Genomic DNA, 22,546 nt, shown 5'->3' with positions numbered 1-22,546 from the left:
GTGTCTGCTCTGGGCTCAGAATCAATCTTCTCCAGGTGGACTGCCTCGTCCACTTTCCTGTTTGCCAAGCAATATATCACCTATCTTGACATTCACATAGGCAGGAAACCCTCTTTGTATAATCTCAATTATCCTCCACTGATCACTAAGATTGTACAGCAGTTGGAAGCTTGGGCAGCCTTTCCTATCTCAATCTTTGGAAGATGTTACCTCTTCAAAATGGTATCCTTTGCAAGGTTACTCTATTCTCTACAAACTCTCCCCCATCTTACTGAAACATTCTGACGTCCTCAAAATCCATAAAGCTTTACTTCCCTTTCTCTGGCAAACGGCCTCAAATTGCATTACAAAAATGATGTCTTCCCAAGAGTGAAGGTGGAGCTGGATTGCCCAATTTAAGGTTCTACAATCTGGCATGCCTTCTGAGGCAGGGTCTGGACTGGCTTTCATGGAAATCCCGCTACATCAATTATATGCTGGAAAGCGCCCTGGTGTCTCCACTAAATATCCAAGCCATCATCCACTCTAAAATACACTCACTTTCTACTCACTTAAAATCTAATTTGTTAATCAGGCATACTGTCATTGCATGGAGAGAAGTTTGTAGACTCCTTGGTTTGCCCTCCAGCATCTCCCGTCCTTTTCCTATACAGGGTAACCCAATGTCCCTACCCTCTACATAACAGAAAGCATTTGCTCAATGGTTTGCTAAAGGTCTCAGGCTGGTCGCAGACATCCTGGACATTACCCGTGGCTCCTTCAAACCCTTTTCAGAAATCTCCGCTCACTACTCACTTTCTGCATCACCGACCTTTCATTATCACCAGCTAATCAGCTTAAAACCTGTTTCAGTACACTTCGTAAACTTCTCTAAAACTTGTTCTGCTTGGCCAGAATATTCCATCTCTGACATATACTTAAACATTCTCACACACCAAGCCTCTCAATGCCGCCTGGTCCCCTTCAAACCATGGATTTCAAGAGAATGCACATGCGTTAATCCTTGCAGGATACCAGAAGGTCCACTCTCATGATTTGTGAATCCTGGCATGAAACACAATTCAAGATTGCACATCGAGCCTACTACCTTTCCACCATCACCCAAAAATTTAAGTCCATGCGCCGATTTATTACCAGGTGGTGCCGCTTCATGGCGTTCTTCTCGCCAGAGGAAATCTTGTTGCATATAAAACCATTCCGCTATACTGACTGGTATCTATGAGCGGACCTAACCAACTCTTTAGGCAAGCTCAAATTCCAGGATGCCTCTGGTTCATAAGCCCCATACATTTTCCCCCCTTGTCTTATATATCTTATTTTTTCTTGTCATGACAGCCTGTTCTATTTAGCTGGTTAAAAGTTTAACAGCTTCCACTCCTCATGTCTTACAGGTAGAGTCCTGTTTTGATCATATCTAAAATCTGTAAAGTTGATTACTTGTCACTATGTATTCTGATTACACTGGTTAATATTTGTTATGTTTTTATACTGCCCCATGAGGGTGGTACTGCCTGTTCTTAATGCTTCCACTGACATTTTTCTGCACCAAGATTGTTCACCCCCAAAGGGGGCTCACTGTTTCTAACAGAATGTCAAACAACAAGTCCTGCACTCTTAACCCCCCGTGGCGCTGCACACCGATGATGCTCTTCCCGCTGATCATACCAACAAGCTGCTCCTTATCGCGGTGTGCTGACAGCTTTCCTCCATAGAGCACTGTTTTGCTTTTTGCCTTTCAGCCACCTCATCGAGGAGGGAGGGAGGGGAAAGGAGAGGACTGGACGGGGACGCTTCGGAAAGACACCCCGCCCGCCCCATTTTCGGCAAGAATTATCTTTCGACAAATTGCTGAAAAGGCAATTTTCGGCCAATATGTGTCAGCGGTCGACATTTCGGTGAATCCCTACACAGAACACAGGATCCAGTTTGTGAGGTTCCCAAGATGTATATGGATGGCAACCCATCCAGATACTGCCAGTGAGCCCTTAGGCAATAAGCAGTCAAATTTGATAGAAGCATCTAGTAAATGAGGTGAAAAATAGAAAAAATCTCTAACAGGGGAAAGGGTCCATTGCTCAAGCACACTCCGCCTCATGGAGTGCGTGGAATTATATGGGGGCAGTTGGCAGCAAAGCTCTTGCCAGTGTCCAGTCACTGGAAGATAGTGGCATATAACCCATGGTTTAACAATCAATTTCTATGTCATGAACTATACAATTAAAATATAGATTTTTGCAGAAAGTCAATTCCTGCATACCACTAGGCACCCCCCTTCCATGTGTCAGCATTCAGCTCTGACAATTAGTAATCAGAGCACTGCAATGTATAAGGGCAAAAAACATGCTTTGTATTCCTTTCCTACCCTACTAGGACTTTAAAAACCAGCAGCAAATAAACCAGGAAGCAGCATCTTTACTTCTGTGTACCTAAACTTAAAAAAAAAAAAAAAAACACATTTCACTTAAAAAAAATATATAAAGTCATTTGGTAAATCCTCTTTAGGTTAAAGGTTGAGTTCGCCTTTTAAGAATAATTCTATGCACATATTTGCTTTTGCAGGAAAAAAAAAAAAAAGTAATGCATTATTTATTTTTTATTTTTATTTTTTTCCCTCAGGAGCCTTCAGAGTTTTGCACCTGCGACACTGACCGAAAAGCTTTCTGCCCCTATCTCTGTACGAGCTTTCAGTTTGACAGATGTAGGAAGTGCTGAACTAAGAGCGCTCACTAGCGCCCCTGCAGTTCATTGAGAACTACAAGCCACAAATTCCAGTGAATGACTGATGCGCCTGTGCTACACTGCTTTGACATTTTGACAGCTGTTGCAGAGAGGAGAACCCCTCTTGCTGTCACAAAAGGGGGGGGGGGGAAATCGGGCAGGCGCTGTATAGTAACATGTTAAACCCTAAATAAAGGTGTAACTTGTAACATATTTCACAAAGTGAACTTGGCCTTAATATGCAGAATCCATGACTTTTTAACCCGATTTAATGGTCACTAGCAGTATGAAATTGCCATTTACACATGCACCAAACAAGCCAAAAATGCTGCAAGCGGGACTTTTAAAAACACAACTGAAATGCAACTGACCGGTGTGAAGAATTCCTCAGGATTTAAAGGGATGCATTTTTCTTCAGATTTTTTTTAAACAAAAAACGGATTAATGTGAAAAAGGACCCTTAGTTAATGGGAAGGCATCAGAACTGCATCAAAAACTGATCAGTGGGAAATGATATATTAAGGTTTCCTTAATATTATAAAGGGCCCTGTCCCAGTCACAAAAGCAACTTGAAAATAAAAAATAAAAAAAACTATCGTAAAAAGACCAAGTATTGAAATATGCTTACCTTTCCCCAGATTATGCAACTGCACCTAGGCGAGGGTGCAGTGGTGGATACTGGGGGGGGGGGGGGTTGGGAAGGGGTGAACAAGACAATTGCCCCGCGCTGAGTGGGCTGGCTGCTCTGCGGGTGATAGAACGGGCGGCTAAATGGCAGGCCGGCTCAGTTTGTGAGCGGGCGGGAGGCTTGGCAGGCGAGAGTGCGGGCAAGCAGCTGGGCAGACAGTTGGCCAGAGAGCCGGTGGGCAGGGGAGCATCATCTCTCACCGCCCGACACCCTATCTGCATCCCTGCGGTGCAGTTCTGCATTCACTGTGCAGGCAGCCGCGGGAAGCAGAGCGATGACATCTCTCTACTGCCTGACTGGTCATGTGCTGACTGACACTGGGACACAGCAAGAAATCACCTTAGCAGAAAAGTGACACAGCAAGAGACAATCCGCCACATGTGGCAGACGATGTGACAAGTGACAATCCGCAACATGGCAAGTGACAATCCGTAACGTGTGGCAGGTAACATGGCAAGTGAAAATCTGCATCTGGTGACAGGCGATGGTGACAAGTGACACGCTCAGGGCTCCCACTGATTCTGCACTATGGCGAGTTGAACCATTTAATTTTATATAACAATGTAATAATAGAAATAATGCGGTTCAATCATCCTGACACCATATCCACCATAGTGCTGTGATGACTGAAGCGCCAATACCAGCCATTTCCCCGATAAATTGCCCCCCCCCCAAAAAAAAAAAATTCTGGCAGTGTCCCTGCCGAGACTAGACTCTGGATCTGCCCCTGCGAGGGTGATGTTATTTTCCTTTTGACGAGATAAAAATCTCACAAAAACACAATCTTACACTTTGCTCTAGTGCAAGGGTCTCAAACTGGCGGCCCTCCAGCTGTTGTGAAACTACAAGTCCCATGAGGCATTGCAAGGCTGACAGTTACAAGCATGACTCCCACAGGCAGAACATGATGGGACTTGTAGTTTCACAACAGCTGGAGGACCGCCAGTTTGAGACCCGTGATCTAGTGTTGTGATCTAGTGTTGTGATCTAGTGTTGTGATCTAGTGTTGTGATCTAGTGTTGTGATCTAGTGTTGTGATCTAGTGTTGTGATCTAGTGTTGTGAAATTCTGAGCACTCTGCATTCTCTTGGACCTTGACAGATGCAGAGAGATATCACCCCTTACAGTATGGAAGGTGAGAGAAAGGGAAGTATACGTACTATTTTTTTCCTCACTTTTTTTTACCCCCAATTACACAGCTGCTCAATGTGAGGATTTTGGGGACAGGATGTATTAGGCATACATACGGCCCATCAGCTAAATTGGGCTGCTGTATCTTGTACTACTTTCAGTTATGAATTTTGCTTTTCTATGCACCCTTTTACTTACTGTAACAGCCTGTTTTTGTCCTACCTTGTTTGAATGTGTTGTGTGTGTTGGTTGTGACTGACAGCTATTAAAAACCATCCGTGGTAGTATGACTCCACTGTGAGAAGAAAATAATGTGTAAAGTGGACTGTAAAGACCAGAATAATAGAGTGAATATTTTGTGCAGCCCTTTTGTTATCTCATGGGCCACGTTTGGGACCCTGTTGGCCACCAATGTATTAAGCGAACCTTGCTGTTTAATGCGCGTCAGCTTAATGCAACATTTTACTAGAAGGAATATTTATAAATCATTAAATGTGACATTCATTACAGAAATACCCCACCATATGTATCTGTTTTTATTGTTTAAATTGTTTATGTATCAATAAATTGTTTTTTTATATATTTGTCTAAATATTGATTTATATGTTATTTTTAAAATGTACCGTGATAGTCCGCTAGCTCCCCCTTTCTGGTAGTTCTGTCTGGGGACCAGACCTCCAAATCCCTATTCTACAGAATGTCTACAAAAAAGGTTTTGTAGAGCGGTACAATGGTGGAGGTTGGGGTGACACCATCATAAGAAGGGAGGGTCTGCGCTAAGGAAATAACTCTCCTGGAATAGTCTAATTATTTAGTAAGTTTAAAGGCATGTTGCAAGAGAATATAACTTTAATAAAAAAGAAATGAGAGAGAAGATAATATCATCATTAGAAATACTTGATTTCTCTTTCCTTTTAAATTTGTGATTAAATTACAATCATTCTTTCACCTGCAGTAAATGTTTGGCAAATAACCATGTTGTATAAACATGGCTTTAAGTGTGCAGTAAAAAATTGCCAAGGCAGAAGAATAAAAGTGCATAAAGAGTTAAATGCAGAAGTATCTTGATCTCCGTTAAAAAAAAAAATTTAAGAGAATTTTATAGAATATGTATGCATATCATCTAACTTTGTGACACTTTTCTCCCCGTCTATTTTTGCCACTAAAGCTCAATTAGCTGATGCAATGGGTGTCCAGTCAGCTGGAAAACACCAGTAGAAACGACATACTCCCAAGGCTGCCATCAATCTCTTTTTCTCCCTAGTGGCATTATCACTGAGGCAAGAATAATTTTCCCAATCTAGCATAATTAAATTATTACACAACAGAACTCAACGGCCATGACCATGGGTATCAGACTTTAAAATGGCACAAAGCCAGGCCACTTCCTTGGGTCATGCATGACTTTCTATTTACATAAGGAGGGAAAACGTGACGAAAAGAATTTACATTTAAACTTGCCAAAAAAAAGTGTCTGTACTGTAAAACATGCATATCACCACACTTATAACATGTACTGCATTGATTTTCTATGGGGGTAGTCTGTAAATAATTCAGAATGTGTGATTTACATAAAAGCGGCATATCATTTCTTCATGAGACTATTATGGCTCACACTAGGCTACAAGTCCTTGGCAATAAAAACACACCCATCTCCCCTCCGACTTACCCAGGTTTAATTCACTTGTCCTAAACCGTCAACTGTAGTATCGCTTCTCTGCCTTTTGGCTAAGATCAAGTGTAGTATCTGTTCTTATCAGTTGCCAGGAGGTGGAGCTTGCTTCCGTGCCTGCTCTACGGCGAGGTGGAGCAGGGGTGGTGTTTGCTATGCAAAACCTGCTGGCATGGAGGTAACCTGGAGCGGTTCGTAGCTGAAAGGGAAGCCTTCTGATGGGGATGGAGAACCACTGGTCGACACTGAAGGGTCGGGTTCCTGGCCTTCTGGCCTGGATTGTGGCAGCTCTAGCTCTGGTCAGTTTTTCGGGAGGGAACACTGGTTCCTCTTTCTCCCACAGGGGGAACGGCAAGTACTTCCCGAATGTAATTAGGTAGGAGTGATGGGAGCGAGGGTGGGGCCTGATGGTAAAGGGCTCTCACTAAGCACTCGGATCTTCATGCCTTTCTGCCTGGGGTGGGGGCTGCTGTGGTTTGGGCTGTGGGTCAGGGTTGCTTTGAAAAGCCTGTGGTGATGTGCCCCTGAAGTGGCAGTTCAGGGGTGCCATATATTCATGGTGAGAAATCACTTTGATTTGTGGCACCATAGTGACTTCACCACAACACAAGTTTTTCACACCTGCCTCTTGGGACAGGCCTTTTGGCTAGGACCAGGGGAATTTTTTATTCCTGGCCAGAGAGCTGGCCATGGTATTGCACAATGGTCACTTTTCACTCACTCTCCCAATTCCTTCTCCTCACTTTCTTTTTATTTAACCCTGTGTTTGTCACTTTTTTGTATTTTTAGGTTTGGTGTGTCACAGTGTGATGAGTAGGGTGTCGGCCCTCGGGCGAACCCTGAAAGTCTTGGGAGGGCGGTGGACATAGGCCTTTTGGCTTGGTTCGTCCCTCTGTCTCAGGGGGTCTCCCTTCAGGGGAGCCTCAACCGAGTACTTGGGTGGGCCTGTTTCGGCAGACCTTCCAGAGAAAGGGGTCGTCTGGTCTCAGTCAGATGGACCAAGTAAAGTACCTCAGTCCCTGTCTGGAGCCTAACGCCCCGGGGGATCAGGGTGAGGTCCTTCCTTGTGGAGGACAGTGGTACACCTGTTGCACATTTTTGTGTTTCACTCTATGTGTGTGCACTTTTTTGGGCTCTGGGTGGAAGCTTTTGGGTGTGAGCCAGCAATAAACATGTATATTTCATTTGAGACTTATTTGAGAACATCATTTCACAAAATGAAATATGACATATCACAAGGGAATGTGCTACACACCTTGAAAATGAAAGGACTCATTGTGTGGCACACAGCCTTGCTTAGGAAGGTCATAATGTTGCTATATTGCTGCAAAGATGTGTTGCACAATTCAAATTATTAATATTCAAATATGCAATTTCTGATTTAAATTGCATAAAAACAACTGGCAATAACAAGCAGTGTCAATAGCTTCTCTAGCAAGACTACCATTAGTAAGCGTTTTATATTTGACTGGCAATGAACTATGGCCCTAGAATTATTGTTCCTACGCTGATATTTACAATACCTCACGTCATGTGTGACACAATTTTTACATACATGTGCCCTATGCTGCAATTTTCATATGAGGTGTGAGCGAGGGTGACATGGGTCTTTAATAATAATAAAAAAAAAAAAATTATATTTATTAAAAAAAAAAATTTAAATCACAAAGAGGGCTAACCAGCCTCCTATGCGATAGCATGGGCAAGTGAAAGGTACTTATTATGGAGATATTTCTCCTGCCCTCCAAACTTAGACCATGTAAAGCTGCATCCTTGGCTACACTAGCCAAGGAATGACAGCTGGAATGACATAATACACACTGTTTCTGGGGTCATTAGTCACAGGAGGCATCAATGAATGGATGTTCCATGAGTTCCTCCTGTTTACATCAGTAAAGCGGTTTCCTGCAGTCCCGGGCTCCCCAGAAAAGCCTGGGAACCACTGCATGTGCCACTGGCACACCTGGGGAGTTAAGACCCATGTAAAAGTGATCCGGTGGCTCTACTGCCCTTGGCCGACTCTTATCACCATCACAGAGTTCACAGCTGTAGCAGCTGCCATGTTGTAATTTAAAAGTTGTTCAAAATGACCTTTCCTTTTCAATCTGTAGACACCAATTTTCTGTAGAATGCAATTGTGTGTGTATACCTCGGTCAATATGAGATTCTGTCAAAAACTTCTATGTTGAATTCAAGTGATAGTAAAGTCAAGTTTTTTTTTTAAACAACCATGTTATACTTGCCTGCTCTGTTCAGTGATTTAAGACAGCGCAGATCCAATCCTCCTCTTCTCTGGTCCCCCTCTGGTGCTCTTGTCTACACCCTCCTACCAAGTGTCCCCAGAACAAACTGCCTGCTGTGGGGGCACCCAAGCAGGCTCGCTCCCGAGCCGATGCTCTGCATGTCCATTCAGACACGGAGTCACTACTCAACCCTGCCCCCTCTCTCTCTTATTGGCTCACTGGCTGTGATTGACAGCAGTGGGAGCCAATCACTCTAGCTGCTGTCTCAGCTAAAGAGAGGGGGGGGGGGGGGTTGAGGCTCTCGTGCACAAACCTGGAGCAAGATGGTAGGCAGGAATGTATTGAGGGGGCTGCTGCACACATACTTTTTTATGCAAAGAATACATGAAGGTGAAAAACCTTGATCCTTTATAATCACTTTAAGCTTATAAAAACACTTACCACCACAGATTACGTTCTCGTAAGCTTCTTTGTCTTATTTTTTTTTTTTATAGGTTTTTAAGGTTGTGAATTCAGATTATATTCTTTTGCACTAATAACAAAAGAATATATCAGTGCCCACTGATATAAGAAGGTGGTCAGAAGATCCTCCCTACTGAACAATCCATGTATGGTGCAGTGGTGCATACAGTATGTGACCAGTACACCTACATTTATATTCTGGTGATCTTTCTCAACATATTACTGGGGGCATGTCCAGTTAATGGGGTTGGTACACTGATTTTGGGGGGTTCTTACCTTTGATCTTTCTTAATTTGGGATGCATACAGTATGTGCGCAAGTTTTTTAAGTATTGTGTAAATATACCAAACACCTCATTCAGGGAAACAACTTATCAGCCAGACAATTCAAAGATCGATCATTCTTTGATTTGAAGCTCACATGATCCTCTGCACAAACTGTTGATGGTCCACATTTTATTTAATCTGTATGTGAAGTTTAAGTTGGCCTCCTCAGATGGCTGATCTTGGAGCAGAACTCTAGTGAGAGCCATTTATGGATTAGTTTGACTGTTGTGCTGTGCCAGTTGCAGTCTAACATGGTTTGACAGTTGAAATGCCTACAAGAGAATGATCTTACCTCAAATTTGTATCTGAAAGAATGTATAGTGACAAAAATGTATTTAATAAGGTACTCAAAGATGCAGCATTATTTGTAAAGCACACTGACCCACAGCAATATATTAGATGCCCCAATTTATCTATAAGTGCAATGGAAAATGGAAATGGTAAATGCTGACTGGTTGCTATGGACTACTGCACCTTATTAAATAAGCCAGATCATTTTAAGATTTGGCCGTCTGCACACTACTCAGATAAGCAGAGAAAATAATAGGTATATTATACAGTATAGTCCTGTAAACAGAACCCATCTCATTAGCAGGAAAACTCAATCTCAAAAAGGAAAACTTATTAGCGATATGCCTTGCTATTCCCTAGAATCAGATAGCTCTAGTCTTCAATGCTGGCAAAGAAAAACAATAGCTGAACACACGTTTCCCCTCAGAGCACGTCTTAATAATAAAACATATTATCCAACTGTCAGATACAGGGAAATCTAGAGAAATGTCCCAAAAGCTTTTGACATAAAGCTATTTCCAAAGATGGAAGTTGAACGAGAACTTTGCAGAATGACAATCTGTTTCGTTGCTGTCTTTCAGCAAAAGCTAGGAGTGTAGATTGCAATGCCCGCTTCAATTTAACCCATCTGTGAGAACGAGAGCATTAGTTCCCTGACCTCTTGGGAAAACACACTTGTCAGCATGAAATTGGATGCAATGACATCTCCTGGCATTCTGGCTATCACCCAACATTAAACCTTTCGGTGCTGGAGAAAGCCTACAGCCATCTGGCAATAATATAGCCACTAGGCAGACATACTAAAACAGCATGGTTTCCAGCATCCCCAAAAATGACCACTTGAAGCACATTTGTAGACAATTTTCTTAATTGCATTGCCTACATGAGACTTGTTACTTCTAGCAGTGTAAGGTTTACAAATATATATATATATATATATATATATATACACACATATACACACACACATACTGTAAAAACAATATTATATGTCAATTTTAACAATCACGTAAATAAGGTTAATGCAGTAATTTAGTCACTTTCATTTTCTAGGCACCTCCCTACCTCTTACCTTCGTGACAACAGATTTGGGGCATAATTTATCAAGGGGGTGACGTTTTATACAGAGCACGGTTTTACTTCTCCATGGGTTCTTTGTGTTTGGTCATGAGATCTGAGATGTCACAAACGCACTTGATGTTACTCATTTTTCTTTCTTAAGGTGTTTATTTTATTATTATTTCTATTTATTGTTGCATAGAGAACAGTAGACACGGCAACGGCTGTGCCAAGACTCTTATTGCTTGGCTACACAGCCTGAAACAATAAGAATACAAAAAAAAATGCACCAACAAAGGCTCACCCATTCACATATGGCTCTCTTCTTTATATACAGAAAAGTGCAGACAGAGGCACGGAATAAAGGGGATATACATAGGCCCATGGGTGCACAATAAAATGACTAGAACAATTTCGGTGGCGAGAAAAAGTCATACATATGAACTGCACTGAAATTCATCAAAGGTTATCAAATCCTAATACATTTTTTTCAGGGCAGGCCCTACCTGTATATAATATTTTGTATTTAAGGAGGTCTGAGTTCACTTCTTGAAAGACTTGCTATAAAATTGGTGGATCAACAATTCTCCAGGAAGGAAATACAGCTTTTCAAACATGGAAAGGAAAAAAAAAAAGTCTGGCCATGGTAGAAGCATTAGTAAGATGTACAAAGTAATTTAGAATGGCCCAGAAAGTGGATACATGTGGACAAGTCTGATGTATTGTCACACCTGGGACATATGACTTAGAACTCAGGACCCATACAATGTTATTTTGGCTGGTGTATAGTTCAGTTTATGAATGAATTTAAATCTTGTCCACGGTACTGATTACATCTTTGGACCAGGTGTTAACATCATCTTTCTACCCCTCTTCTGTAAGATCAGGTATAGATTTGAGCCATTTCTGGTAGGAGATCCCAAATGGGTTAACTTTCTTTACATGCATGTGCTTATAAAAAGTTGTAATTAGTTTGGTGTGACCAGGGGTGTACAGGAATTATTCCAGGAGGAAGGGGGATAACTTCACTGCTGTGGCACAAAACGGAGTGCTGATAGCGTGACATAACTGTAGAGATTTGAAGAAAAATATGTTGTAGATCTGGGCTTTCTCCCTGATTACCTCAAACCATTCCTTAACTGCAGGGGTACGCAACCTTTTGAAGACTGGTGGTCACTTGATTTGGCAAGTGGTCACAGGCCAAAATTAAATTAATTGGTTCAGAATATCACATTTTTATTTTGAATAGCATAGTGAACATTTTCCTGTTACAGCTGCTGAATGCTGGCAGGAGGGAGAGGAGAAGAAGCATGGTTTCAGTGGTCGCAGGGGGAACATGAAGAGGATCGGTTCCTGTACATACTGATGCCGCTGTCCCCCCCCAGTCCAAAATTCAAAACAGAATGTGACAGGAAGGCCATATGTGTCCCTGGAGCATGGGGTAGGGTTGCCATTGAGGGTGGCCAACCGGGCACGCACTTCCCTGGTGTGTAGTCAAGGGCCACATCAGAGGGCTTTGAGGGCCACAGGTTGACAATCTCTGCTTTACAGGTTCACCAGGAAGAGTGGTTGTACAGTTTCCTGAATCTGTGATTCAATGGGGGAGCCCAAAGTGAAGAGAGTATTTATTCGGCTTTAAGCAAGGCTAGTGGCATACACATATGGCAAAATGTTTATTAAGGAGGCTGTTCAAAGGGGGAATTCAATATATATATATATTTTTTTTTTTTTAAATGTATTTTTATTGAAGAAAAAAGATTTTCATACAACAGGTGAAATCGTACACAGTGATACAAATAGTCAAGATTGATAATGCAACATCGTCAAAGAAAACCGCCGCAGGCGGGAAATAGACTGTGAACATTTCAGTATATCACATCAAAAAGTAAAAAGAAAAAGGACACACCACGAGTCTACCAGTAAAAATGCATAGAAAAACCAAAGAATATATATATCAGTGTGGGAGGGGTTGTGGGGCAGAAATCCCAAGGCCAAACCCGAGAAAACCATTCCCTAAAGCACATGGTCAAAAGAGTTAAGGTACAGTCTCAGGGTTAACCATGGAAATGTCCCACTTGTCCCATATTTTAGAAAACTTGGGTAGAGTATCTTGCACCAGCGCAGTCAGATGTTCCATTCTGCGTATATATGCAATAGCAGAGATTAGCTGCGATTGGGACGGAGGGGAGGTGGACAACCAAAGAGTGGGAATCGTTCTCCTAGCAGCTAGAAGAATATAGGCTGTTAATTTCTTGGCGTATTTAGATAACGCCGCGATAGGCAGGCCTAATAAGTAGTGTTTAGGGTCTAATGGAATATCTACCTCCAAGACAGACTGTAGTAGGGATTGGACCATGGACCAAAAAGGCACAATCAAAGGGCAGCTCCAGAAAATATGGTAATGGGTGCCCTCATCTCGTTGGCATCTCCAACACAACTTAGATACGGAATGATCATATTTATGTAACATTTCAGGGGTTTTGTACCAGAACATTAGTATCTTGTAGGCCGTCTCCCTCTGCTCCACACATCTGGAAACTCTAGAGGTAGAGGTCCAGATGTCCTGCCATTGGGAAATGGTTAAGGGGGATGGTAAAATTGTAGCCCATCTTCTCATATAGAGATGTGTGTCTGTGGTGGGTGAGATTGAATTGTGGAGGGCACTATAAATAGAGGATATAAGTCCTTTCTGGTACGGGCCTTGTGAGCACAAAGTTTCAAAAGTGTTAGGATTGGCCAGAGTCAGGTCAGGAGATCTAGAGTGGAAATAATGTTTGAATTGAATGTAAAAGAAAGAGAGTCGATCAGGAATGCCATATTTGTCCTGAAGCTCAGGAAAGGATAGGAATTTGCGAGATACTGGATGCACCAGATGGCGGAGTTGAAAGACGCCAGACCTATACCAAGGAAACATATTCTTCACCGAAAGGCTGTCAGGCATATCTGGGTTAAAAATGACATTCAGCAGGGGTGAGCATGGAGAAGAGAGAACCGTATGTGACACTGTTTCCATATGGAGAGAGTAAAAAGCATCGGTCCCAGGCATATATGCCTAAGCTGAGCCATAGAGGAGGTCAGATCAGACCATAGCATGGAGCACGGATGGACCGGGGTGACCACACTCATTTCTAGCTCTGACCATCTACTGGTAGCAAAATATGACGACCAGGAGACAGCCCCCACTAGGTGCGACGCATAGTAATACTTCACGATATCGGGGGCTCCCAGTCCTCCATGAGATCGTGGAGCAAAAACCACTGTTTGGGCAATCCGATGCCTCTTATTCCCCCATATAAATTTAGTAAAGGCTCGCTGAATATTCCTAAGCTGAGGCATGGAGATAGCAACTGGTAATGTTTCGAAAAGATATAAAAACTTGGGGAGTATGGCCATTTTCAATACATTAATCCTACCCAGGAGAGATAGGGGGCAGGACGACCAACTTCTGAGTAGACCATGCGTTTCCGCTATTAAGGATATATAGTTAGCTTCATAAAGGGAGCCGTACTATATATATTTTTTTAAAGGCCTCATGCACAGAGGATGTTCAGCCACCCTCTTAACACCAGAACGCCTGGCAGGTTAAAAACTGTTTAACATATGTGCCTGAAACAATGCACTGCATGCATGCTTAGATGTGCTTAAGTTAGTTTAGGCTCGTCAAGCATTATTGCACTCCATTGGCTAAAATATTAATTTAATGCAAGTGCAAGATGTGTCTAGCATTTAGTTAACATGTGTTTAGGTGCGTTCAGTTTTTTTTCCCCTGCTGTAAATGTTCCTCTTCTAATACACTTGTCTATGTGTAAATGTATGTGGGCATGGACATATTGGGTGAAAGTTACTAAAGCTGGAATATGGTGCAACTGTGCATGGTAGCCAAATCAGCTTCTAACTTGGGTTTGTTTAATTAAGATTTAACAAAATCTGGAAGCTGTTTTCTGTGCAGCACTGCACATGATCCAGTTTTATTAAATCAATCCCATAGGCTTACATAGAGATGCTATTACAGGCTAAAAAAAAAAAGCCTGTAAAAGTGGCAATTTTTAAGCCCAGTGTGCAGGAGGCCTTAAAGCTGCATAGAATAGCATTGGTCTTTTGACATCAGTGCAGTTCTCTGCATCACTGTACTGTGCATAAATTGTACTGTGCATTAAGGCCAAAGTGATAGAGCATCCCCCAAGGAGTGCACCCTTGGCTCAGAAGATTGAATATCACTGAGAGTCATTCTACTTGGAAGAAAAACGGAGGAGTCAAAGTCTTTGGGTTGGTTCAATGCACCATTTGTCGCACTGTGTAACCCATTGGGAGCAATCCCAAAAGTTTCTCACCAGCTGGCAGCTCACACCATACCAATTATCTAAACTTTCCAACTCCCAATACCCTCTGTGCTGAAGCTACAGTGGCCAGGGGGGCAATCATATACATTTTTTGGAGGACAATGTCTATTCAAAAACCACAGGCATGTTGACTAAACCCAACCCTGATCTTGCTATACTACATCTTGGTATAGCTTCTACCATAGCTTAAGAACTATTGTCTTTACACATCTTGTTAGCAACAAAAATAGTCATAACCAGGTACTGGACTAAAAACCTAGGGCCCAACCGCTCTGAAGTAGTAGATCTGATCAACATGCAATGTCCAAAAAAAGTACTCCATGTCAAATCCACTTGTGCTTTATTCGATAAGTTGCAGAAATCATCGATGGATATCAAATATTATATTTCTGTTTTGTGATGTATTTTGATGTAACCTATTGTATCTAATTCCACTGTATGAGACTGCCATTTTGAGTGCAGTTAAAGTGGTTTCAGTCCTTTAATTCCTCTTTGGAAATCTGTTCCCACAATTACTAGGCTATATGTTTAATCCTAAAATTCAATTAAAATATTTATAAACAAATGTGATGGGCTGATAGAGCTGGGTAGATGAAGTAGTATTCTGTTAGTTGCACCATGAAGATTTTGTAAAAAAAATAAAAATAAAAAAAGACAAAAAATATAAAAACAATAAAATGTGCGGAAAAAAAATTAAAAAAAAATAAAAAAACCTTCAGAGTCTGAGAATTGCTTTATTTGTGCTCAAACACCAAAGAAGAGCAGGGGAGACTTGACTATCTAGAGAAGATGGAGACCATCATAGCAATAAATGAAATCCTCTCCGAGATTCAGCACATTTTTCTAGGTTCTGCTGGCATGCAGCAGTAATAAAGTAATGGTCATGCTCCGCTCCTCGCTGAAAGTGTGAACAGGAGACATTAATAAATGCTCCACTGACAATTACCTGTCCATTTGCTTTGATACAATGTTTTTTTTTTACCGCCTACAAGAATGATTAACTGTTTGTGTATCCTTCATGTGTAATCAATATCTAGGAGGCTTAACATTAGCTTTTCAGATTAGATGCCCTATGATAATAAATTTCATCGATCCTGGACACTGTGCTGCAAAAATCTCAGTACATTTCTCAGAGTTTAAATTAAAAGCAGATATATGGCTGTTCGGAGAAGAAATGCCATGGTGATTAGAAGGTGTGATCTCTTCAAATCCTTTTAGACTCCAGTTTATGCCCCCACCCTCAGATCCCCGATCATTTGGAATGAACTGCCCGTGTCAACAAGCATCAAGATATACACAGGGAAAATAACAGTGTCAGGGCATACTGAGACCATAATTAAAATGGGCACAGAGAGGGGGATTCATTATTGGAATCAATTTGTAAAATTAGAACATTGACATAGATATAACTAATGAAACACAGTACGCCGAGTGAAATGGTGACATTTTATCTTCGTTTCCTTGAGAGAAAATAAAAATAAAAAATAAAAATATGGGTTACAATTTATATGCTCTACTCTGATGGCTAAATAAGGATTTATATTAAATTATTCCTGAATGACCACAACACAATATGTTGTAAATGTATCCTTTTATTTAAGATGATTGCAAAATTAGCAAACAGTGTGACTAGGCAGCGGGGAACACGAATAGAATTCTAGGATGCATCACTAGAGGGCTCACCAGCAGAAGAAAGGAGGTTCCAATTCCCCCACATAGGTCTTTAGGGTGACCTCATTTAGAATACTGTGTCCAGTTTCGGAGACCTCACTTACAAAAAGATCTCGATTAGACCGAGTCCAGAGATGGGTAACAAAAACAGTGAAAGGTCTGAGAGATGAAACATATTAAGGGAGACTTGACTTAAAGAGGGATTCCACTAGAAAAAAAAATATTAAAAGCCAGCAGCTATAAATACTACAGTTGCTGACTTTTAATAAATGAACACTCACCTGTCCCAGGGTCCAGCGATGTCGGCAGCTGAGGCCGATCGATCACTTGGCTCTCGGCTGCCGCCACCATTCTCGGCGTAGGAATCAGGAAGTGAAGCTTTGCGGCCTCACTTCCCGGTTCCCTACTGCGCATGCGCGAGTTGCGCAGCGCAATGGGAATGGTCCACGCTCTCTCCGGGACCTGTGTGTGTCCCGTGCTGGGACAGGAAACAGCATAGACTCCCGTGGGAGTCTATGCCCGGAAGTGGGTGCAAATACCGGTCTTAGACAGGTATCTGCACCCTCCTCCCCCCTGAAAGGTGCCAACTGACATCGGAGGAGGGGAGGGTTCCTATGAGCGGTGTAACTCCTCCAGGAGGAGCTGCTGTACTATGCAATGTTAGGACATTGATCTCCCCTGTTCTACTGTGTTCTGACAGAGGGGACAGCCCCTCTGCCAGAACATTCTGGTTAGCGTTCTCAGCCATTGGCTGAGTGTGCTGATCGGAAAACTTTTTGGTCATGCCCCTTTGACAGAAGCCAGTTTTTGGCACTCTCCATCATCTCCATCCTGCTCCACAGAGCCAATATCTTTTTTTTTTTTTACCCACATCTTTTCTTCTCCCATCAAAGACTCGGCCCACCCCTGGTTTCTGGAATTTGCCTAGGCGAAAGACAGGGTGCCCCCAATGCCTCCTGGGATGCATGACGTGCAGTCACATTCAGCAAAGAGGGGGACCTGCACCCAAAAAAGCCAGTAGCCGTTGCTGGACTTGTGCAGCCGCTGCAGAGAAGAGGATCACAGTGGCTCACCGCTGGACTTTCTGGATAGGGGAGTATGCTTATTGTGTTGCAGAATATCAAAAGCAAAAAAAATGAGAGGGGTTAGGGGAGCAAAAAGGCTGCGGTTTCTCTTTAAGAGCCCTTTCACACCGGAGGCGTTTTTCAGGCATTTTAGTGCTAAAAATAGCACATGTAAAGCGCCTGAAAAAAGCCTCATCTGCAATCCCAGTGTGAAAGCCCAAGTACACTGCTCCTAAAGCACCACTGCCCCTTTTGTCGTGACAGAAAGTAGTTCATTTATAGACAACGGTATTCTCACAAGAATTACTTTTCAACATGTACCAGACATTCCTGATTGGCTCTGAATGGTAATAACATGGGTTATTAGCCCTTTCAAGCCATTGTATAGATGAGGGAGAAAGGAAAAAAAAAATATGTCAGTTGAAGAAATACACATTAGATGCCAACTACACACGTCCATCTTTAAGCCTATATGCAAGATTAGTGGTAGGGTTGCTAGATAGGGTTTCCTTCTTCTAAAATGACATGGTTTACGAAGATGCTGAACAAGGCTAGTATCATGACATGTAGTGTTTATATCTGCGTGGTGTATGTGACAAAACTTATATGCATAATTCAGTCAGTACAACAGTCCATCAAGCATCTAAAAGGCAGCATGGATCTTACAGTTCTTCATGCACTGGACTGTCTAAAATTATTTAATTCTGCAAGGATATAATAAACTATTCATGCCACTAAACTTCACAAGTCAGGGAGCCATACCAGCTTCAAACATGAGTAACGTTCTTATTTCATTTTTTCCCACATAGTCTGACTAGTGATAAATTATTAAATGCACATAACAAAATATACAGCATTAAGAACACAGGAGCAAAAGCCTCAACACAAGATTTCAGATGTTTTTGAAGGAAGCTAGCAAGTAAATTGATATAAATGCATGAACGTTAATGCAGCGGGATTACTTGCATACTATGCAAGAATTTTTGTCTTTGCCTGACGTTCAGCTGCGTGTTCTACTTCAACTAAGTCACAATTCACCCCTACCACTAATGAGATGGGCAGCATCAATGACCAATAAGGAGCCTCTGGCGTTGGGGGCAAGTTTAGCTTACAGGAAGTTTTGCTTCACATATAGCTATAGTTTACGTTATCTCTGGATCTACTGATTCATAGGCAGAGATTATATTCAGTTGCAGCAGCAAGTAAAAACAGATACAGAAAGCTAAGGTGGGAGGGGTAACTGCTTGAATTTTATATGGCTTTTCTTGGGATGAGTGTTGCTTTAAATGCTAAACTGGAACCAATTTTTGTAAAGTTTAAGCTTAGCCCAACTCCATTAATATTTACTTCTCCTTACCAATTACATTTGTATACGAAAAGTTCACCTATATTTCAAGATTAGCTCATTTTTGCTATATCTTCCGCTTGTGCCCTTTTTTTTCTTAAGAGAACGTATTTTGAATTACTCTGCACCCAATAAAAGTTTCATGCATTAAATAAGGAATAGTAAAAAAAATAAAAAAATGTAAATAACCTCAGCTTAGCCTCATTTTCCCTTCATCATATACAAAACTTTAATAAAGCATGTTATTAACTTATTTAAATTACTCCAATAGACACCATTTTCCAGCCAAAACAGAATAATGCTTGGACTGTTCCTCTCTTTCTCCTACAGCAGAATACAGTATGCAAGAACAAAATATCCAATATTTATAATACTTGCTTTCAGGCCAGCGAACAAACAGTAAATCTACACTATATTACTGAAAGTATTGGGATGCTACACACATGAACTTTAATGGCATTCGAGTCTTGGCCCATAAGCGTTAAATATTGAGTTGGCCCACCCTTTGCTGCAAGAACAGCTTCAACTCTTCCGGGAAGGCTGTCCACGGGAATGTTTGACCATTCTTCCAGAAGCACATTTGTAAGGTCAGGCACGGATGTGGATGATACGGCCTGGCTCGCAGTCTCTGCTCTAATTCACCCAAAAAGTGTTCTATCGGGTTGAGTTCAGGACTATGCACAGGCCAGTAAAGTTCCTCCTCCCCAAGCTCACTCATCCATATCTTTATGAACCTTGCTTTGTGCACTGGTCCAAATCATTCGGTGGGTGGGGGATTATGGTATGGGGTTGTTTGTCAGGGGTTGGGCTTAGCCCCTTTGTTCCAGTTAAGGGAACTCAAAGCATCATCAGTATATCAAGACATTTTAGACAATTTCATGCTCCCAACTTTGTGGGAACAGTTTGGGGATGGCCTCTTCCTGTTCCAACATGACTGCAAACTAGCGCACAAACAAGGGCAATTTGAAGGCCATATACTGAAAAATGTGTCAAGAAAAAAAAAAAAACACAACACACACACTATAAACATGTATAGAGTAAAAGGCCCCTTGAACATGTTTCGCAACATAGAATGAACGCACAACTTTTATCAAACTATAGTCCTCTAATATCTATCCTTTGCCATCAACTGCTGATAGACTGCACAGATCACACCTCCTACCACTTAGAACTTTAATAGAATTTCTTTATTTTTTAACTAAATAAAAGTTTCAGCTTTAAAAAAACAGAGAGAACATTGTACATATTTGTATCTACAGATGAATAATTGTATTTAAAATTGTGCTAGCAATAACGATCTTTAACATACGTAATTTTAGCCAGGTTGGCCTTAATGCACATTTCCAGCTTTTAAGCACTTAAATACCACACAGGGGAAAGTGCTGCTCATCTTCTCCGACATAATTTCGTACAGTATGTTTGTCTTTTTATATAACAGCATAAAAGCTGCAGAGGAGTTTGAAATTTAATTTTCGATGTCAGGAGAAAAGTCAATTATTGTACATGTTTTAACTTTCAGCACAAACCATCTTAGACCCTCCCCCTTCCCCTGCAAACAGATACAAAACAAAAGTTACTTAAAGTTGAACATGAAGGAAAATTTGAAATACAAATGCGAGCCATTTTACAATTATTTGGCAAGGGATGTGTAATTTTGTTAGTCTGCACTCTTGGTAGACACAATCCTGGATCTTCAAAGCAGTGTAAAGCTGGCCATACACAAGTATATTTTTAAACAAATGATTATATGAACATTCATATGAAAATTCTCAGTGGATGGTTGAGGACCTGACAAAATCTAATTCCAAAGAACTTAAAAACTTTTTTCTTCTTTTAACATTAAATTTGAAAACGAATGGACTTTCCCAAAGAACCACTTTTACTGTGAAAAATTTGTTTATGCAAGTAAAAAAGTTTCTATCCTGCACATTCCAAAGTTCTCATCAGTGCAGTCGAAAATTAAGCGTTTATTAATGCTTATTATTAGACTAATAACTAAATATTAGAAAGTCAAACAAATGCTGTAAAAAAAAAAATGTAATTAAATTCTACTAGTGTATGGCCAGCTTAAAGGGGTTCTAAAGGTAAATATTTTTTCACCTTAATGCATTCTATGCATTAAGGTGAAAAAACATCTGACAGTGCCTGCGCCCCCAGCCCCCCTGTTTTACTTGCCTAACCCCTCGAATGTCCCGCGCTCGTCCCCGTTGTCCTTTCCACCGTTCAGCCTGGACGCTGATTGGCTGGAGTGGATGGATGGAAAGCAGCGCACCCATTGGTTCGCGCTGCTGTCAATCACATCCACCAATGCGGAGCGCCGGGGGGCGGGGCCGTGTGATACAGCGAGCGGCTATAGCAGCCGGCTGTATCACGGGAGCGCGCCTGCAGATGCTTCTCACCATGCGAGGGAGCTCGCATGAACGTGAGAAGCATCTGTGGGAGGAAGCAGAGACAGCCACCGAGGGACCCCAGAAGACCAGGTTCGGGGCCACTCTGTGCAAAACGAGTTGCACAGTGGAGGTAAGTATAACATGTTTGTTATTTTAAATAAAAAAATAATAATCACTTTACAATCCCTTTAAGCACAGCTTGGCCTAGAACACTTGACAATATATTGACTCTATTTTCTCCTCCTGTTAGCATTTTTCTTGTCAGGCAACTGCTTAAATCCTATTGCTGGTCTTCTAACACCTAACCAGAGTGCTGCTATGAATAGATTACAAGAGGGTGATAGCAGGACAAAGTAGCAACTAAAACCACCCCACAAGATGTTGGTTTGACAACTGTTATAAGCTGGAACCAGAGCTTGGCTAAAAACTAAATATTCTGGCCATGTAAAGCAAAATTATTTAATATATATATATATATATATATATATATATATATATATATATATATATATATACATATACATATATATATATACACACACACACACACACACATGCACTCCTATAAAAGTCAAAGTGTTTCAAGAACCATTGTGAGAATCAGTGTACCCATTTTACATTGATCTGTATGTAGAATGCCTGGGAATAATTGATCTACAAACAATTTATTACATTTTATGCAACTAAAAATACAGTATGTGTTTTTTACTTTTTATTATTTCAACTTTAGATGTCAAAATGACTTTTCCCAGAAGTTATCAGAGTTGATGAACTCTAAACTATTTCAGTAATAAGACTGCAGAGGGACAGCTGGATTACATTGGCATATTTTGTTATACAATATATGTGAATGGCTTAATAATGGTTTGCAAAATATGTAGGTGACTGTATGCCACATCTGGCAGCCCTGGGCCATGGCCTACTAAGATTTTACTGAGAACCTGTAATGTAAACCAATTCAGTGCAGATTGTCCTGAACCAAAGATCCCTAAACCACTACTGTTTTAGTTCCAAACTTGAACACAAACATTATAAGTAAAAAGAGCATTAATAGATTTTACTATTTTATGAAATGATTTTTCTAAGCACACACAGTTCCAGCATGGCTCTATACACAAGTACTGAAAAGTATGTTTCAGAAAGAAC

At 41.3% G+C, this 22,546-nt stretch overlaps 1 protein-coding gene and 1 pseudogene across 22 annotated transcripts in view; one reads left to right on the top strand and one right to left on the bottom strand.

The window, feature by feature from the left end:
• The window catches only part of PTPRK (protein tyrosine phosphatase receptor type K), a 596,872-nt gene that overhangs the window by 220,754 nt on the left and 353,572 nt on the right, over positions 1-22,546 (bottom strand). The window lies entirely within an intron of this gene.
• Positions 6,246-6,378, top strand: LOC143990609 (U2 spliceosomal RNA; annotated as a pseudogene).

This window comes from Lithobates pipiens, unplaced genomic scaffold, assembly GCF_037356315.1.
Source record: "Lithobates pipiens isolate NorthernLeopardFrog02 unplaced genomic scaffold, aLitPip1_a1.2 Scaffold_18, whole genome shotgun sequence".
Taxonomy (NCBI): domain Eukaryota; kingdom Metazoa; phylum Chordata; class Amphibia; order Anura; family Ranidae; genus Lithobates; species Lithobates pipiens.
This window is presented reverse-complemented; position numbering and strand designations above follow the sequence as displayed.